General features: G+C 47.8%; 1 pseudogene; it reads right to left on the bottom strand.

Annotated features, from left to right (window-relative positions):
* On the bottom strand, positions 1–1,435 carry LOC148046383 (ribonuclease pseudogene; annotated as a pseudogene).
* Between the last annotated feature and the right edge of the window lie 14,832 nt (positions 1,436–16,267).

Genomic DNA, 16,267 nt, shown 5'->3' on the forward strand with positions numbered 1-16,267 from the left:
TTAAACCCTTTCACATCGCATTTGTATTATGGTCACAGACCAGCATTATGTTTCAAAACACATTTCCTCAGGAAGGAAAGCAAATGGTCTAGTTTAAAATGAAAGATGGCTACATTTCCTAGCAAAAAAAAAACCTCTGACCCTATAAACGTAATTTGGGCATGTAGCATTTTAAATACCACGACTTCTCATATGTCATCGCCCATGGGAGAAGTGAGTTGTGATATTTAAGTCACATAGATGAAGAATGCTAGTTTGGGGTGGCTGCTATATACTCCAATATCCAGTTTTCTGTGCAGAATTATTAGCCTCAATTTTCCTCAGAAGGCAGAAAAACAGAAAGTTTGACGTTAGAGAAACTATATCAACATTTTGATGGATACAACAGTCATTTTGATTCACAGCCACTAGAAGGCAGTATAGAACAAACAAAAAAAGAGAGACTGAAATATATTATTGCCATAATTGGGGTTGAATGTCTGTTAGATCACAGCAAAAACTTCAGACCTGACTATATTTTAGACCTCACCACTTTACGATGTGTAAACTACAACATCTAGAATTTCCTGGAAGTTTTTCTGTATCACTTTGCAGCTATCTTATGGTCACCAGACCCAGATATGGTGAGCAAATGAAGGCCTGCCACAGCTCAGATCCCCCACAATTGTATTGGGACTACATCTCCCAGAGTTCCTGTCAGCCAAGCTGGCTGGGAATCATGGGGAATCATAGCCCAATCTATTTGGATGTCCCCAGCTTGTCTAAAACAGTTGGAGAGGAAGACTGAAAGAAGAGGGGAAGGCAGGTAGAAAGAAACTAAGAAAAAGAGCAAATTGTAACTGAAATACACCATTGCAGTAAAAATAGGAAATAATCTTGGCTTCTAAAGCAGCTGAAGATATATAATCCCTAACTAGCCATCATGGTTGTCGATATTTCTAAAGAGCTTGCTTGAAATGCACCGGCAGGCCATTTATGCAGGCAACTCGGATGTGCTGGGTGCTAACCGTGCCTCGGTAATTACAATTGGGAGGTGTGGCTCCTCCCCCTGTCACACGGCAAACGGTGAGCTCAAAGGCGTTATTGCTGTCGTAGTAATTATCACTTGAGTAAGTGCCTCCATTTTTGCAGATGACTTTCACTGCTGTGGCTTCCCCATGGATGAAGGCATTGGTAGGTTTACACTTGATGTTTGTCATTCCTCTTCGTTGCATCATCAGGTTGCAATAGGCCCGGGCGTCCACTCCGCTATTGGGCTTTGCGGCGACATGCTGCCGGTTGAATTTGCCATGAGGGGTTTCTCTCTGGGCAAGCGTTGGCAAGGATCCCAGCAGCAATGCCACAAAGAGTACCAACACCGAATAGGCCAACTTCTGAGGCATGGCGACAACTAGACCTAAAAGAGAAGAGAATGCAGATCGCAAAATTGATATCGGGGTAGTACATTTGCATCTTGAAAAAGTACATTTGGGACAACCGTGACCTGGATGGCTGAGAATCTTCACAGATATCGGAGTGAGAATTTGCATCCCAAACTATCCATCGGCAGAAGCGTACCATATTTTTCAGAGTATAAGACGCACCAAGATTTTGAAGAGGTAAATTAAAAAAAAAATTTTTTTTTCACTCAGCACACCTCCCAAACCCTCTGCAGTCCTCATTTTTTTGTGAAAAACGGGGCATGCAGAGAGTTTCAGAGGCCTGCAAACAGGGGTGGGTTTCAAAAATTGTTCGAACCTACTCTGTGGGCGTGGCCTCCTTTGTGGGAGTGGCTTGCTGCCCATGTGACCGGATGGGAGTGGCTTGCCACCCATGTGACCTGGTGGGAGTGGCCAAGACGATGTTATTACTAGATATTACTAATTACTAGATATTATTAATATTACTAGATCATTATTAATGCATAGATAACTGTGGGACATTACACACCCACCCACACCCACAAACTATGACAGTGCTAGGAAAACACCAAAAAAAAAAAAATCCCCCCCCCCCAAAAAAAAAGACTGCCAATGAAACCATTTTTTTTTTCCTAAGCCTAAGAACAGGGAAGACAAAGTCACTGGAATAAAAACCATCAAGGCAACGTGGAAAATTATAAAGGACAGGCACTCACAGAACCATCAACCACCTCAGAATTACCTAAACAAGGAGTGTCAGCCTCTGCTTCACTGTTGCTTCGGCTGCCATGAAACGAGGAGGGAGGGCATGGAAGAGTTCTGGAATTCAAGCTTCTGCAGAGGGGTTTTTAAAAAGAAAACAGTCTTCTTGGCAGGGGGAATGGGCTGTGCTCCTGGTTTTGGGGATTCCCCCCCCCACCAAAGACCAGTTGCAAATCTCTCCAAATCCTTTTCAGGATTTTCTTTTTAAAAAATGCCTCTCTGCAGACGATCTTGAAATCCCCCACCATCTCTGCTTGCCTACAGCCTTGGAAGCTTCCACAGAGAAGCTTCTGCAGAGGGGTTTTTAAAAAGAAAACAGTCTTCTTGGCAAGGGGAATGGGCTGTGCTCCTGGTTTTGGGGATTCCCCCCCCCACCAAAGACCAGTTGCAAATCTCTCCAAATCCTTTTCAGGATTTTCTTTTTAAAAAATGCCTCTCTGCAGACGATCTTGAAAACCCCCACCATCTCTGCTTGCCTACAGCCTTGGAAGCTTCCACAGAGAAGCTTCTGCAGAGGGGTTTTTAAAAAGAAAACAGTCTTCTTGGCAAGGGGAATGGGCTGTGCTCCTGGTTTTGGGGATTCCCCCCCCCCACCAAAGACCAGTTGCAAATCTCTCCAAATCCTTTTCAGGATTTTCTTTTTAAAAAATGCCTCTCTGCAGACGATCTTGAAAACCCCCACCATCTCTGCTTGCCTACAGCCTTGGAAGCTTCCGCAACTTCACAGTAAAAGCAAGTAAGAACTTCTCTCGCTCGTGAGATTTTCTTTACTGTGCAAAGGCTTGCTTTAAAACTGCAGGCTCCCGGGGAGGGGGGCAGGGGATAATGCTGCCCATCTGTCCCCTTCCAAAGCAACCTTGCAGGTTTTCAAAATCATCCGGAGAGGCGTTTTTTAAAAAGAAAAACCCTGCAGGCACCCAGCGACAGGGGCTAGGAACCCGGAAGTTAATTACTTCCGGGTTCACTGATGAACCGGATCGCAAGAACTGGTGCGAACCGGCAGGAACCCACCCCTGGGTTGACCCTCTCTTCTTTGTGGCCGCTATTGAGCCCTACTGAGCCCTTACTGAGGATCATCAGTGGACTAAAAAACTAACTTTATGGAGAAAGTTTAAAGGAGATGTCGTATTTAGTCTTTAGACAAGAAGACTACAAAGGGCAGAATTTTTCAAATAACTTAATCACATATAGGACACTAAGACATGTTCATTCTCATTTCAGAGTGTAACTGAAGGTAGATGCCAATTCAATGTTAGCAAAAACTTCCTAACAGAGGAGTTAGACATGAGTGCCCATGTCACAGAAAGATTGTGGATTCTGTTTAATTGAGTGATTCTGATTGATAGAGTTGTATTCATTTTGATTCTTGCACTGAGTAGAAAGTTGGAGTTTATAGGATCAAAAATTGGTTGGAAGAAATAACAAAGGTCAAGTTAGATTGAAAACCTGAACTCTTTTTATTAGGAATCATACCGATGAAATACAAAAAAGAAATACAATATCTAATATTACATATACTTACAGCAGCAAGGATCGCTTTCGCCCAGAAGTGGAAAAATAAACTAACCCCAAATGAAGATGAAATAATAAAAAAAATTATGGACTGTGCCGAAATGGATAAATTAATGAAAGAAATACAGGGGAAAGAAGAATCAGAATTTTATCGGATATGGGATAATTGGTATAGTTGGATGGAGCAAAGGAATAAAATTAAAAAAATAGAATAACACTCAAAAATAATAATTATGAGTAAAACAAGGGGGCCAAGATTTGTGAATTCAAATCAGGACGATAGTTGGAAAATAGACTGTAGAATCCTAAAGAAAAAAGGAAAGGATATGAAACAAAGTTGGGTGTGTGGAAACACCATCTCCAAGAAAACAGGAACTGGGATCTGAAAGAGACACCTATAACAATAGAAAAAGAAAGGAAGGGAAGAAGGAAGGAAAGGAGGGGAGGAAGGAAGTAGAGAATGGAGGGACGAAGGAAAGGAAAGGAGTGGAGGGTAGAAGAGAGAGGAAGAGAAGAAGAGGAGGGAGGAAGAGAAAGAAAGAGAAGGAGAGAAGATAGGAAGGAGAAGAAAAAGGGTAGGAGTAGGGAAGAGATAGGGGAAAGAAGAAGGGGATGGAGACTAGGAAGGAAGAAAGTAGAGAAGGAAGGGAGGGAGAAAAGAAAAGAAAGAGAAAACAAGGTGGTGTCTTAGCAGGTGCGAAGGATGGTAAACAAAGCATTCTAAACTATACCTTATAATCTTCCAAATGGGATAATAATTACATAAGAGTGGCAAAGAAAAAGAATAATTATGTGAATGTATATCTATAATCTGTATGTAAGAGAACAAATGACAGTAAAAATATATAGCATAATATAGGTAAATAATATCTGGTCATAAGTAGCTAAGTTTAAATAAATAAAGAAATGTACATACAAATGGATAACGAATAAGGAGATTATGAATGAAAGATAGAAATGTATAGTAGGGAAAACACTAACTGCAAAGAAACTGATTCGGAACTGCCGTATGATATACAATGGAACTTATTGTTTCTATGTTGTTTTAAGTTATGTGTTTGTTTTTGTTGATGTGTTTATGTGTTTAAAATAAAAAAAAATATCCAAAAGAAAGTTGGAGTTTATGGCTTCAGGGATAAGAACTGATCTGACAAACTGATGATGCAATAACAGTATTGTACAATACACTAACACACCTCCTTCAGTGTAGGCATTTTACTATATTGTGTATATTAAAATAGCAGAAACATAAATTGGATAGATTTCTGCTATATCCCAACGTTGTATATGAAAGATTATGAAGAGCATTATCAGCTTTTCCCTTTGTAGCTTGAAGATTGAGTTCCAGATCTATGGCCGTGGAGATCTTCTCGCCTCCATCCTCACCAAAGCTGAGACTCTTCTGGTGGCTGAGCATATCCCCAATTACCAGCAGAACCTAAACAATGTCTGGATTGATCTTCATGATGTCCATCTGGTAACTTTCTCTTCCCTTTTAAACAGTGTGTGACTGTGCCATTCCAATTTTTCTTAACCACTTCTCTGATTAAATTCCAATAATTTTTCAAATTAATTAGTAGTTTCTATAAGTGGGGTAGGAAGAAAAAATATAGAGGCATAGAAATAATCTGTAACAGTAGACAATAACTGTGGTCACATGGATGCTTTTGTGTCTGCAATAGTGGTGACTAAATGGCATTGAGAAAATTTGGGAATAAGAGGAAATATTTATTTCAATTGAATACAGTGCATGCATTTTTCAGACGACGTCTTAGACAGCCCAGTGAATATTCAAGGAAATTGTTCTGCTTCTAAATGTTCATCTCCGGGACATTCCATACACATATTTTCAAAAATGAATGGCTAGGACGGAAAACTTTGAGCAGAATCTGAAGATTTCTTTCCTCTTTTTTTTAAAGAGTTGGTCATTTCTTTAAATCAAATAACCCTTTGCAAGATGATTTGGATATTACAAAGTTCACTGCTAGAGCACTTGTGGGAACCATTGTCTACTCTTTACATCATAGTCACTACAGAGGCATTGCTTACTAATCAACCAATCAACCGGTTCCTGCGCATGTGCGATGGAAGATGGCTGCCTGAGCTCGCCGCTCAGGTTGGAAAGACAGGAAAAAACACCTGGACTGTGCCTCTGCTGACCACCAGACCTCTCAAACGGAAGAACTGGGGAGAGAGGAATCCAGGGCGTCCTGGAGGGCTGCTTGCTTGGAGAGACATCCTCGGACGACTTAGGACGGGTCTCGGCGGTGCCGGATGGTGTGGGGCGGCCTTCGGATGGCGTTCCCCCCTCCCTCCCCGCGGATGGTGGCTCCTTAGCTAACAGGCAGTGTTTTTCACCTGCCGTGGACCAAGAGAGGCAGCGTTTTTTGCCGGGAAGAGCAGCGTTTCATCTAGGGGGGGACTGCTTTGGTGGCCCTGGATATTCTTGGGGGTGAGCGACTGTTAGGCGCCCCCCCCTCACTGCAAGAACAACGGACAACGATGGCGAGACTGCGAAGCTCTTGCTTGTTAAAATCTGGCGTTTACGCCCTGCCCCCTCCATTTGCAACCACCTTATTCAACACGGACTTTGAACCTTTGGCCTTGGGTGCATTTTTGGGACTTAGAGGAAGGGAGAGGGGTGGAACAGCCCTCTTTGGACCATGTCCTCTTTACTGGACTTTGCAGAGGAGAAGGTTAAGATCATTAAAACCTCCTCTCCTATCTTGATATAAGCCTGGTACGAACCTCGCACGGTTGCGCAATTTTTAACTGATATGGTGAGTGTATGGGATTTGCATGTGATTGAGTGAATGATCCCACCTTTTTTATTATCCTATTATTATTGTATTTTATGTGTTTTAATTACTACGTGGGAACTGCTTGGGTGAATAAATGAGTGTGTCTGATTCGGAGGGCCTGTCGGGAAACGCGGGGGATATGGGGGTGGGTGGAGGGACTACGGAGAAGGCTCTCCTCCGGGTAGTTGCCAGTCGACATTGACCGGCTGATGGAATTCGGAGGAGGCCTAATCTATGGGATCTTATTGGCCTAGTGGAGGTAATTGGCAGTAGGCGGTCTCTCAAGTACCCAGATCCAATACCATGAAGGGCTTTAAAGGTGACAACAAGCACCTTGAAGCGCACCCGGAGATCAACAGGTAGCCAGTCAGCTCGCGGAGGATAGGTGTTACGTGGGTGAAACGAGGTGCATCCACGATCGCTCGCGCGGCTGCATTCTGGACCAACTGAAGTCGCCGAATGCTCTTCAAGGTCCGCCCCATGTAGAGCACATTGCAGTACTCCAGCCTAGAGGTCACAAGGGCATGAGTGACTGTTGTGAGAGCCTCCCGGTTCAGGTAGGGGCGCAACTGGTGCACCAGGCGAACCTGGGCAAATGCCCCCCTGGTCACAGCTGACAAATGATGTTCAAAAGTCAGCTGTGGATCCAGGAGGACTCCCAAGTTGCGGACTCTATCTGAGGGGCGTAGTATTTGACCCCTCAGCCTGAGAGATGGAACACTTGGCCAATTATTGGGAGGGAAGCACAGCAGCCACTCGGTCTTATCTGGATTGAGTACAAGCTTGTTAACCCCCATCCAGTCTCTAACAGCCTCAAGGCCCTGGCTCATCACGTCCATCGCTTCATTGAGTTGGCACGGGGCGGACAGATACAACTGTGTATCGTCCGCATACTGGTGGTATTTTATCCCGTGCCATCAAATGATCTCGCCCAGCGGTTTCATGTAGATATTAAAAAGTAGGGGGGACAGGACCAAACCCTGTGGCACCCCATATGTTAGGGGCCTAGGGGTCGATTTCTGCCCTCGCCAGAGATCATTGGTCAATGCGACCAAAGCGGTTTCTGTGCTGTAGCCAGGCCTGAAGCCAGACTGGAATGGATGAAGATAACTGGCTTCCTCCAAGGACCGGTGGAGCTGAAAGGCCACCACCTTCTCAACAACCTTCCCCACAAAGGGGAGGTTGGAGACTGGACGAAAGTTGTTAAGAACGTCTGGATCCAAAGATGGTTTCTTCAGGAGGGGTCTCACCACTGCTGCCTTTAAGGCGGGGGGAAAGACCCCCTCCCAGAGGGAGGCGGCAACAACCGCCTGGATCCAGCCCCGTGTCACCTCCCTGCTGTTAACAACCAGCCAGGAGGGGCACGGTTCCAGTACACATGTGGAGGCACCTACAGCTCTCATGGCCTTGTCCACGTCCTCGGGGGTAACAGCTTGAAAATCAATCCAGCGATGATCTACCAGAATATCCCTTGGTGCCTTGGCTGGATCTGCAGAATTGGAGTCCAGGTCCGCCCGAAACCGAGCAACTTTATCCGCGAGGAACTGGACGTAGTCCTCTGCCCTGCCCTGCAACGGATCACCTGTATCCCTCCTATTTAGGAGGGAACGAGTTATCCTGAACAAGGCGACTTGGCGCGACTCAGTGGAAGCAATCAGAGTGGCAATGTAAGTTCTTTTTGACGTCCTGATTGCCCGGATGTACTCTCTGATGCAGGATGTTAAAAGTGCTCGTTTCGATTCAGATTTACTGGATCTCCATTGGTGCTCTAGGCGTCTCTTCCGGTGCTTCATCTCTCGGAGTTCCTCGGTAAACCAAGGGGCCTTCCTGGATCCACTGCCTCGGAGCGGCCATAGAGGCGCAATCCGGTTAAGAGACTCCGTCGCTGCCGAGTTCCAAGCAGCAACCAATGTCTCCGCCGGACTGCGGGCGAGGGTATCAGGAATAACCCCAAGTTCCGTCTGGAATCCCAAAGGGTCCATAAGTCGCCTGGGGCGGAACCACCTGGTTGGTTCCTCCTCCCTACAGTGGGGGTTTGGTCTCCGAAAGTCAAGCCTCAGTAGGTAGTGGTCTGACCACGACAGGGGTACGATCTCACTACCCCTCAGACCAAGATCACAAGTCCACTGCTCCGAGAGAAATACGAGGTCGAGCGTGTGACCCGCCGAGTGGGTTGGGCCCCGAATTACTTGGGTCAAGCCCATGGCTGTCATGGAAGCCATGAACTCCTGCTCTCCATCAGAGTGATCACCGAGCGAAGGCAAATTGAAATCCCCCAGAACAAATGAGCCTGGGGAACTCAATTGCCAGCTCGGCTACCGACTCGAGGAGCGAGGGGAGGGCTGCTGCAATGCTGTTGGGAGGCAGGTACATTAGCAGCAGGCCCACTTGACCCTTGAGGTCCAACTTCACCAGCAGGGACTCACACCCGACAAGCTCCGGAGCAGGGATCCTACGAGGTACTAGAGACTCTCGGATAACAATGGCCACACCCCCACCCCTTCTCTGACCTCTGGGCTGATGGAGCACCTGAAAACCCTCTGGGCACATCTCTACGAGGGGGACTCCTCCCTCCGGGCCCAGCCAGGTTTCAGTGATACATGCCAGGTCTGCCCTCTCGTCTAAAATTAAGTCCCAGACGAGAGGAGCCTTATGAACTACAGACCTGGCATTTAGCGACAACAGCCTGAGACCAGGGTCCTGATTACTCGCGCCATCTGGCCTTGGAGTGGGACTCATAGGGCCGGAAGTAGGGATCTCTGTGACGTAGCGAGCCCTTCTTCCCTGGTAATGGCCAGCCCTAAAGTACCCACCATATCTGCCCCTCCCTGTTAAGACCATAATGCTCCGGCCCACTCCCGTGTCCGTAGTTCCATCAACCACCCCTATGGCTCCCGCATTCCTCGACAGGCCCTTCGAATCAATCATCCTCTCACACAAATACAGCCACTCATCCATGCATTCCCCACATAGGTCAATTAAAACACAAAAAATACAGCAATAATAAAGTTAAAAAGTTGGTACAGTCATCAATCAGGCATACCATTCACACCGCATTCCTAAAAAATTTTGGCGCACTGCGCAAGTATAGATTAATAGCTGTGCAGATAGTTCTTAAAAATTTGAGGTAGCTGAGCACCAACAGTGGTATACAGGTGGTATACAGGTGGTAAGCAGATGGTATACCTCGTTCTTGGAAAGGTATAATAAAAGGTCCAGAGTCTAAAGAGTCTAAAGTCCGGGGTGGTCGTAGTGGATCGTGAAAGAGGGGGGAATTCATTAGAAAAATTAAGTCCCCTCTTATTGTTTTGCCATCTTCCGTCGCTCCCTCCGTTGGACAGATGTACCAGGGAGCAAACCAAGGAGCAGACTGTAGATGTTACCGACAAGTCCGAGGGCCTCTGCACTCGTTGTAAGTGCCCCCACCCATCCAGAGTCCAGCGTGCCTCAGTGAGATGACTTGCGCGGGTGCTATCCAAGATGATACCCCAAGGGCAATGGCGGGTGATAATGATGATAATGATGATAATGATGGTAATGGTGGTAATAGTCAAGGCCAGATGGGGCTGCGCCAGCGAGTCCAAAAGCCCAGAAGCCATGGCCAGAGGAGGCCAGATGTTGAGAGGCCAAAGCAGGGGAGAGCCAGATGCCAGGCAGAAGACACAGGAGAAGAGCCCACAACAGCAAGGGTGGGCAGAGGAGAAAACGCGCCAGGAAAGCAGCCAGGCCAGGCAAGAAACAAACAAGCCAGGCAAGGAGCGGAGGAGGAAAAAGGCAGCGTCAAACAAGCTAGGCAAGGAACGGAGGAGGAAAGAGGCAGCGTCGGCAAGGGAGCGGTGCCAAACAGGGAGGGGGGGTGTCCGGAAGGGCTGCTGCGACACCAGGCAAAGCCAGCCGCCCAGTTTATCCAGTCCGAATAATAGTCCAGCTCGCTCACCCCCTCTCCGGGACAATGGTAGTCAAACAAAGCCCCCAAAAGCTCAGCAGGTCGAATAGAAACGCTGAAAATGCTGGAAAATGCCGCCGCTGCTGCCAGCGTAGCGCCGCCTTCCCCACCGCCAAACAGCACAGGCAGCACAAAAGTCTCCGAGATTTGGATGGTCCAAGGCCGCCTAGGAGTGGCGACCCCCCCAAAATCTGGATTCCTCGGGTCCCCTGAATTCTGGGCATCCCCAGGGACCCCTTTCCGAGAGGTGCAGAGTTGTTTTTCTAAAGATTTTTCAGCTTTTTTCGCCTGCTTCGTTCAGAGCGAAAACGCCTGGCAGCCATCTCTGATCTTGCACATGCGGAAAGATGGCTTCTTCAGAAGGGGTCTCACCACCGCCGTCTTTAGAGCGGGGGGGACTTCCTCATAAGTATTAAAAATAGGGCTGAACAGTGTGGCAAGACCCTGTAATGGAGGGTCACAGGAAGCCAGGCGTGGGTGAGAGATAGAACAGAGGTAAAAACTGCTGACAGCTTAAGACATTATAGGAACTTCTCTTTTTTGTATTTCTCCTCTGTACTTTGCTGTAACATTCCAAATGAACTTCTCTTTTTCGAAATGTCAGAGACCAGGCACTTGAAGACTGGCCAGCATCGCAGGAGGGAAGCCAAGTACAGGAGGCAAGTACTGTGGGAACCCTATTTAGGCCTGGACTCCTTGTCGAGCCGGAGGTGAGGCCTGATCTCCCTCGCTAGGTGGAAGGTTTTGGGGAGGATTGTTTAGTGTATGTGTGTGTGTGATTGAGGGGGGGGGGCTACTGCATTTCCCTACGGTGGCCGTGTTTACCCGGTACCCTCGGTCAGAGTCTGCGTGGGGTGATTGCTAAATCTTTGTTGTTTGGTACCCTGGGAGGACCATGGGTGTGGGCAGCAGTGTTCCCTTGACCCCCTTACAATGTATGTTAAATCATTTTAAAGAAGGGTATATGACTCAGGATTATGGCATTGAGTGGAGCAGGCATGAGCTTAAAAAGTTTTGTGAATCTGAATGGCCCACTTTTGGTTTTGGGTGGCCCAACAAAGGCACTTTTGATCCCATCATAGCTTTGAACGTCCATAGGTTAGTGTTTGATCCTGATGTAGGACATCCGGATCAGACCATATTGACGTGTGGTACAATTTGTTGAGGAGACAGCTTGGCTAAAAAAACAAATGCAAAGACCAACAGTGTATTCTTATGGCTGTTCGGGTTGCACACCCCAAATGTCCCAAGCAGAGACCACTAGCAATCCTAGCTAGTGCCCCAGAAGAGTTGCCAGAAGAGGAAGAGGATCACCATGACCCTCACCCCGGCCATGCCAAGGGGGGCTACACCTAGTAGCTCAAGAGACTTGAGGGCATCAACAAGCCGAGCATCTGTGGGGTGGATAGAGCGAGGGCTGGATGATGTGACCTCTATGATGTCAGAAGAAAATCCTGTCAGAGGGACAGGGGATGGGGACCCTCTGAGCTCACCAGAATTTTGGGAGAAGAAGGAAGAGGAGATAGAGCAGTTCCTGGAGGCTGTGGGAGGAAAGCCAGAACCAAGTGAGGACCAGTCGGTGGCAGCTAGAACCAGAGCCAAAACTGCTCCTATTTTTACTGAGCAACGCTTCCCTTCAAGGGACCCGAGATGGAGCCCCTATGACCCCCACCAGCTGACTCTGCTACGTAATCATCAACAGTTAATTGTAAGGGCTGTCCGGCTGGGAGGGAAACCAGCCACCAATATGTCTAAACCCAGCCTCATCACTCAAGGAGCTGCCGAAAGCCCCGAGACTTTTTTTTATGCTCGTTTGGTAGAAGCGTATCAAATGAATACTCCAATCAACCCCACCCTTCCTAAAAATGCTCGGATACTGGCTATGGCCTTTATTTCTCAGTCAACCCCTGACATCCGACACAAGCTGCAGAAGCTGGAAGGGGCACTGGGGAAGCCCCTCAACGAGCTTATGGAAGTGGCTAGAAAAACGTTCATCAATAGGGACTTGTTGGAGGAAAAGAAAAAAAAATCAAAAGATGCAGAAAAAAAGCAGAACTGCTCGCGGCAGCAATTATGACCATGCCAAGAGGGAGAAGAGGAATTGGGGGGGGGACAGGGCCCCACCCTTGGGACGGAACCGATGTGCCATCTGTCATGAACATGGCCACTGGGGAGGGGAGTGCCCCAACCGGGACTGGGCTCCACCCCCTGAGGAAAGGGAAGATGAGGATCCCCTCCCCTACCAAGCTGCCCCAGGAGACGTGAATCTCACAGAAGGCCCTTCAATGGCATGCAGAGGTGAAATGGTTTTCAGTCATTGAATCAAAGGATGCTTTCTTTTCAATCCCCATCCATCAGAAAAGTCAGCATTTGTTTGCCTTCGAATGCCCAGTCACAGGAAGAAAGCAGCAACATGCCTTACTCTGTGGACCCCGGCCCAGGAAGAACAACCCCCATTGTATAGTCACTCAGGAACCCAACAAGCTGAAGCGATAGGGGTGGAACTACTGGATGGGTGGTGGGTTCTGCCGGACAAAAGGGTGTTTGTTCCCCAGCATTTGGCATGGGACGCTGTCTCCTCCCTACATACGCATTTGCACTTAGGAAAAATGGCTTTAAAAAAAAAAAGAAAAAGCCTTGGCTCAGGGAGGTCTATATCAACAATTTGTCTAGCCTGGCAGCTGCTGTTTGCTCACAATGTCAGGTATGTGCTGCTAATAACCCACGTCAAGGCCCAGTTCAAGTGGGAGGGTCAAGAGGGCAAATTGCACCATAAAGGATACGTTGGCCAAAATTTGTCAGGAAACCCATCTCAAAGGGCCGGATGCCCACAGCATGGCGTTGCTGGCAAAGAGGTGCGCTCCCACCAAGGAGTTGGGCGTCTCACCATTTGAATTGTTGCATGGGAGCGTTCCTAATTTGCTTGGCCCACAGGTGTTGCCCACCCCCAAGTTGCAGACATGGTGAAGCTCAAACAGTTGCAAGCCCTGAATGCCATAGTCCACCAATTGCAAAAAAATGTTCTGTCTTGTCATTCTCATGTAATTGTAACTCCAGTCCACAACTTCCACCAAGGACAAGAAGTCTGGGTGAAGGACTGGTAGAAGGAACTATTGGGCCCCAAATGATGTGGGCCGTATACTGTTGTTGTTTTTCTCCCCTTGTTGTTAAGGTAGCTGAAATTAGGCCTTGGATTCACTGGACCCATTTTAAATAGGGTGGGAAAGCTTACTGGAGGGCCTCCAGTGACCCCACGGAGCCTCTGTGCCTCACGTTCCAGAAACACCACGAGGAACGCCACCTCTTCTGCGGACACATGGGTAGCTGTCACTTTATGAACAGGTGGTGAAGAACCAGCGCCCCCTGCAGGCGTCACTCGGGATGCTGACGTCTGTCGCATGGGCAACGTACCGCGCCTACCGTGGAAACTCCACCCCCGTCCAACGCCCAGGCACAATCATGGAGACTGACCAGTGCCTACGCCAAGCTGTGTGCATTAGGAGAGGCCTGATGCCAGCAGTTCTGATCGTGGTTTTTCTCTATTCATTTCTATTCTCATTGACTCTCTTTATCTCTATCAGGCAATCCTGGCCAGAGCAAAGGGTGAGGCCCCACTGGTGGTGTGGGAGGTTCCAACTATTTACAAGGACCCAACCCCTCTCCTGCTCCATCCTTTCCTAAAGGGGGGAATGAGGGTACTCCCCAACAACCGGAAGCTAGGCCCCTCACCACTACAAATGACTCCCCTCCACTGGTAACTTCTGAACCAATGCTAGAGGAAATGGGTTCAGGGCTCTTCCCCCTTTGCAAAGACTGCTTTTATCAGGGTGAACAGGGACTGCATTTTGTGTATAATGAATGCTGGTTATTAAATTGCCATCCAGAGGAGGGGCTATCCCCCTGTTCAGAGGAGACAGGGAACTATTGGCAGTGTCGAATGAACCCCAATGTCACAACTTGGGAACCAAACAAATGATACAATTCGACCATTAGGTGCCATCGCAAAAAGCCCATTCAGAGACCCTTCCCAGACCCCTTTCCAGAAAGGACAAGGGCTCAGGTGAAGCGGGCACCCCTTGATTTCAGTCTGAAAATGGAATATGACATAACTTATGACCAGATTCCCATAATAGTGGAGATAACTTGTCAGCTTATTGGGGATGTAGGGAATCAGTGGTTTCTACAATGGTGGTCAGAGGATGAGAATCTGTCAAGCATGAATGCACAAGACCTGAGTAAGTACTGGCGCATAGGCATAACACGCACTGGCGCATAGGCATAACGCGCAACACTAGTGCTAAAGCCAGTTGCCTGGAGATCTGGATAACCCAATCCAACTACTTGGAATTGTATCAATGCCATGCGGGGACACTTGACAAGAACCTCAGCGGAACAGCTATAGCCACCCTAAATACACAGGGAAAGGGAACGGTGGTTCTGGAGCCACTCCTACTACAGGGTAGGAACCCCCGTCCCATACGGACCCCTCAGGAGGGTGGGAGGGGCAGCCCACAAGGGAAGGAAAAGGGATCCCCAAGGGAACCCAGGGCCACAAGTGAGGCCATTACCCCCTCTCCATTGGAATGCACTCAATGCCTAGAGGGTCCACAGAAGGACAAAATGGGAAAAAGCCACAAACCCCATCTGGCCCTTGGGAAGCCCCGGAGAACATGTATTGGATTTGGGCACATTGGCCTATGAAGTCCTACCTGAGGATTGGTCAGGCTCCTGTGTTCTTGGATGGATAAAACTTTCGTTCTTTCTGTTGCCCATCCAATCACGACAGGTGCTAGGGGTCCCAGTGTATGATTCAGTGGGCCCCACCCATCAGAAGAGGGAGGTGGACACAGCCTTCTCTAACTTTCCTTGTAAGGAACTGGCTGAATATGAGAAATCCGACATGTGGAACTCAAGAGAGAATCGTATGCACATATGGGAGGGCCACTTGGGCAGAGGATGGCTCTTGGGGTTACCGCACCCCAATCTACATGATCAACCAGATCATGCACCGGCAGGCAGTATTGGACTTGGCTGGGGAGAGGATTGACAAATCTTTGAATATCCTCTCTACTGCCACTGACAACTCTGTTCTGCAGTGTACCCAAATCGATTGGCTCTTTATTACCTCCACGCAAGGGAAGGAGGGGTCTGTGGGAAGTTCAACTTGTTAATTGCTGCCTTCAAATTGATGAGACTGGAAGTGTCATTAAGCAGCTCACCACAGAAAGGAGGCAACTCACTCATTTCCCAGGGTAGGAATGGAAAGGATTTGATTTAACCTCCACTTCTAACTCCTGGTTCCCAAAACTGCCAAGGTTGCAGGCCATCATTGCCTTGATTGGCCTGATCGTAGCAGGCTGTGTAATCATCCCCTGCCTAATGCCGATCTTTGTCCGCACTATCAAAAACTCCTTATCCCTCTTGATGGAGAAATGGGCTACTGCAAAGGTCCTGGCCCTGGTGGGACGCTCAGAAGAAGGATGCTCGAGCGAATATGTTGGGCTCATGCTTAATGGAGAGGAACCTGCCATGTATGAAACTACACAATAATCTTAGGATTGGGTGAAGTTTCAAAAGGGCGGAATGATGCAGGAGGGGTGCACAGGTAAACCCACCAGTGGCTGGCCAGGTTAGGTGGTCTTAATAGAATGGACCTTATAAATTCATATTAGCTTGGCTTTTCATTCTAGTGCCCTGGAGTTCCAAAGTTGACTTTTAGATGGAGTGAACTTTCTCTCCAACTTCCTCATAAGTATTAAAAATAGGGCTGAACCCTGCACAGGAAGCCAGGCATAGGGGAGAGATAGAACAGAGGTAAAAACTGCTGACAGCTTAAGACATTATAG

The sequence above is a fragment of the Thamnophis sirtalis genome, unplaced genomic scaffold (genome assembly GCF_051295495.1).
Source record: "Thamnophis sirtalis isolate CommonGarterSnake01/CBP01778 unplaced genomic scaffold, rThaSir2_p1.2 scaffold_4, whole genome shotgun sequence".
In the NCBI taxonomy this organism is placed as follows: domain Eukaryota; kingdom Metazoa; phylum Chordata; class Lepidosauria; order Squamata; family Natricidae; genus Thamnophis; species Thamnophis sirtalis.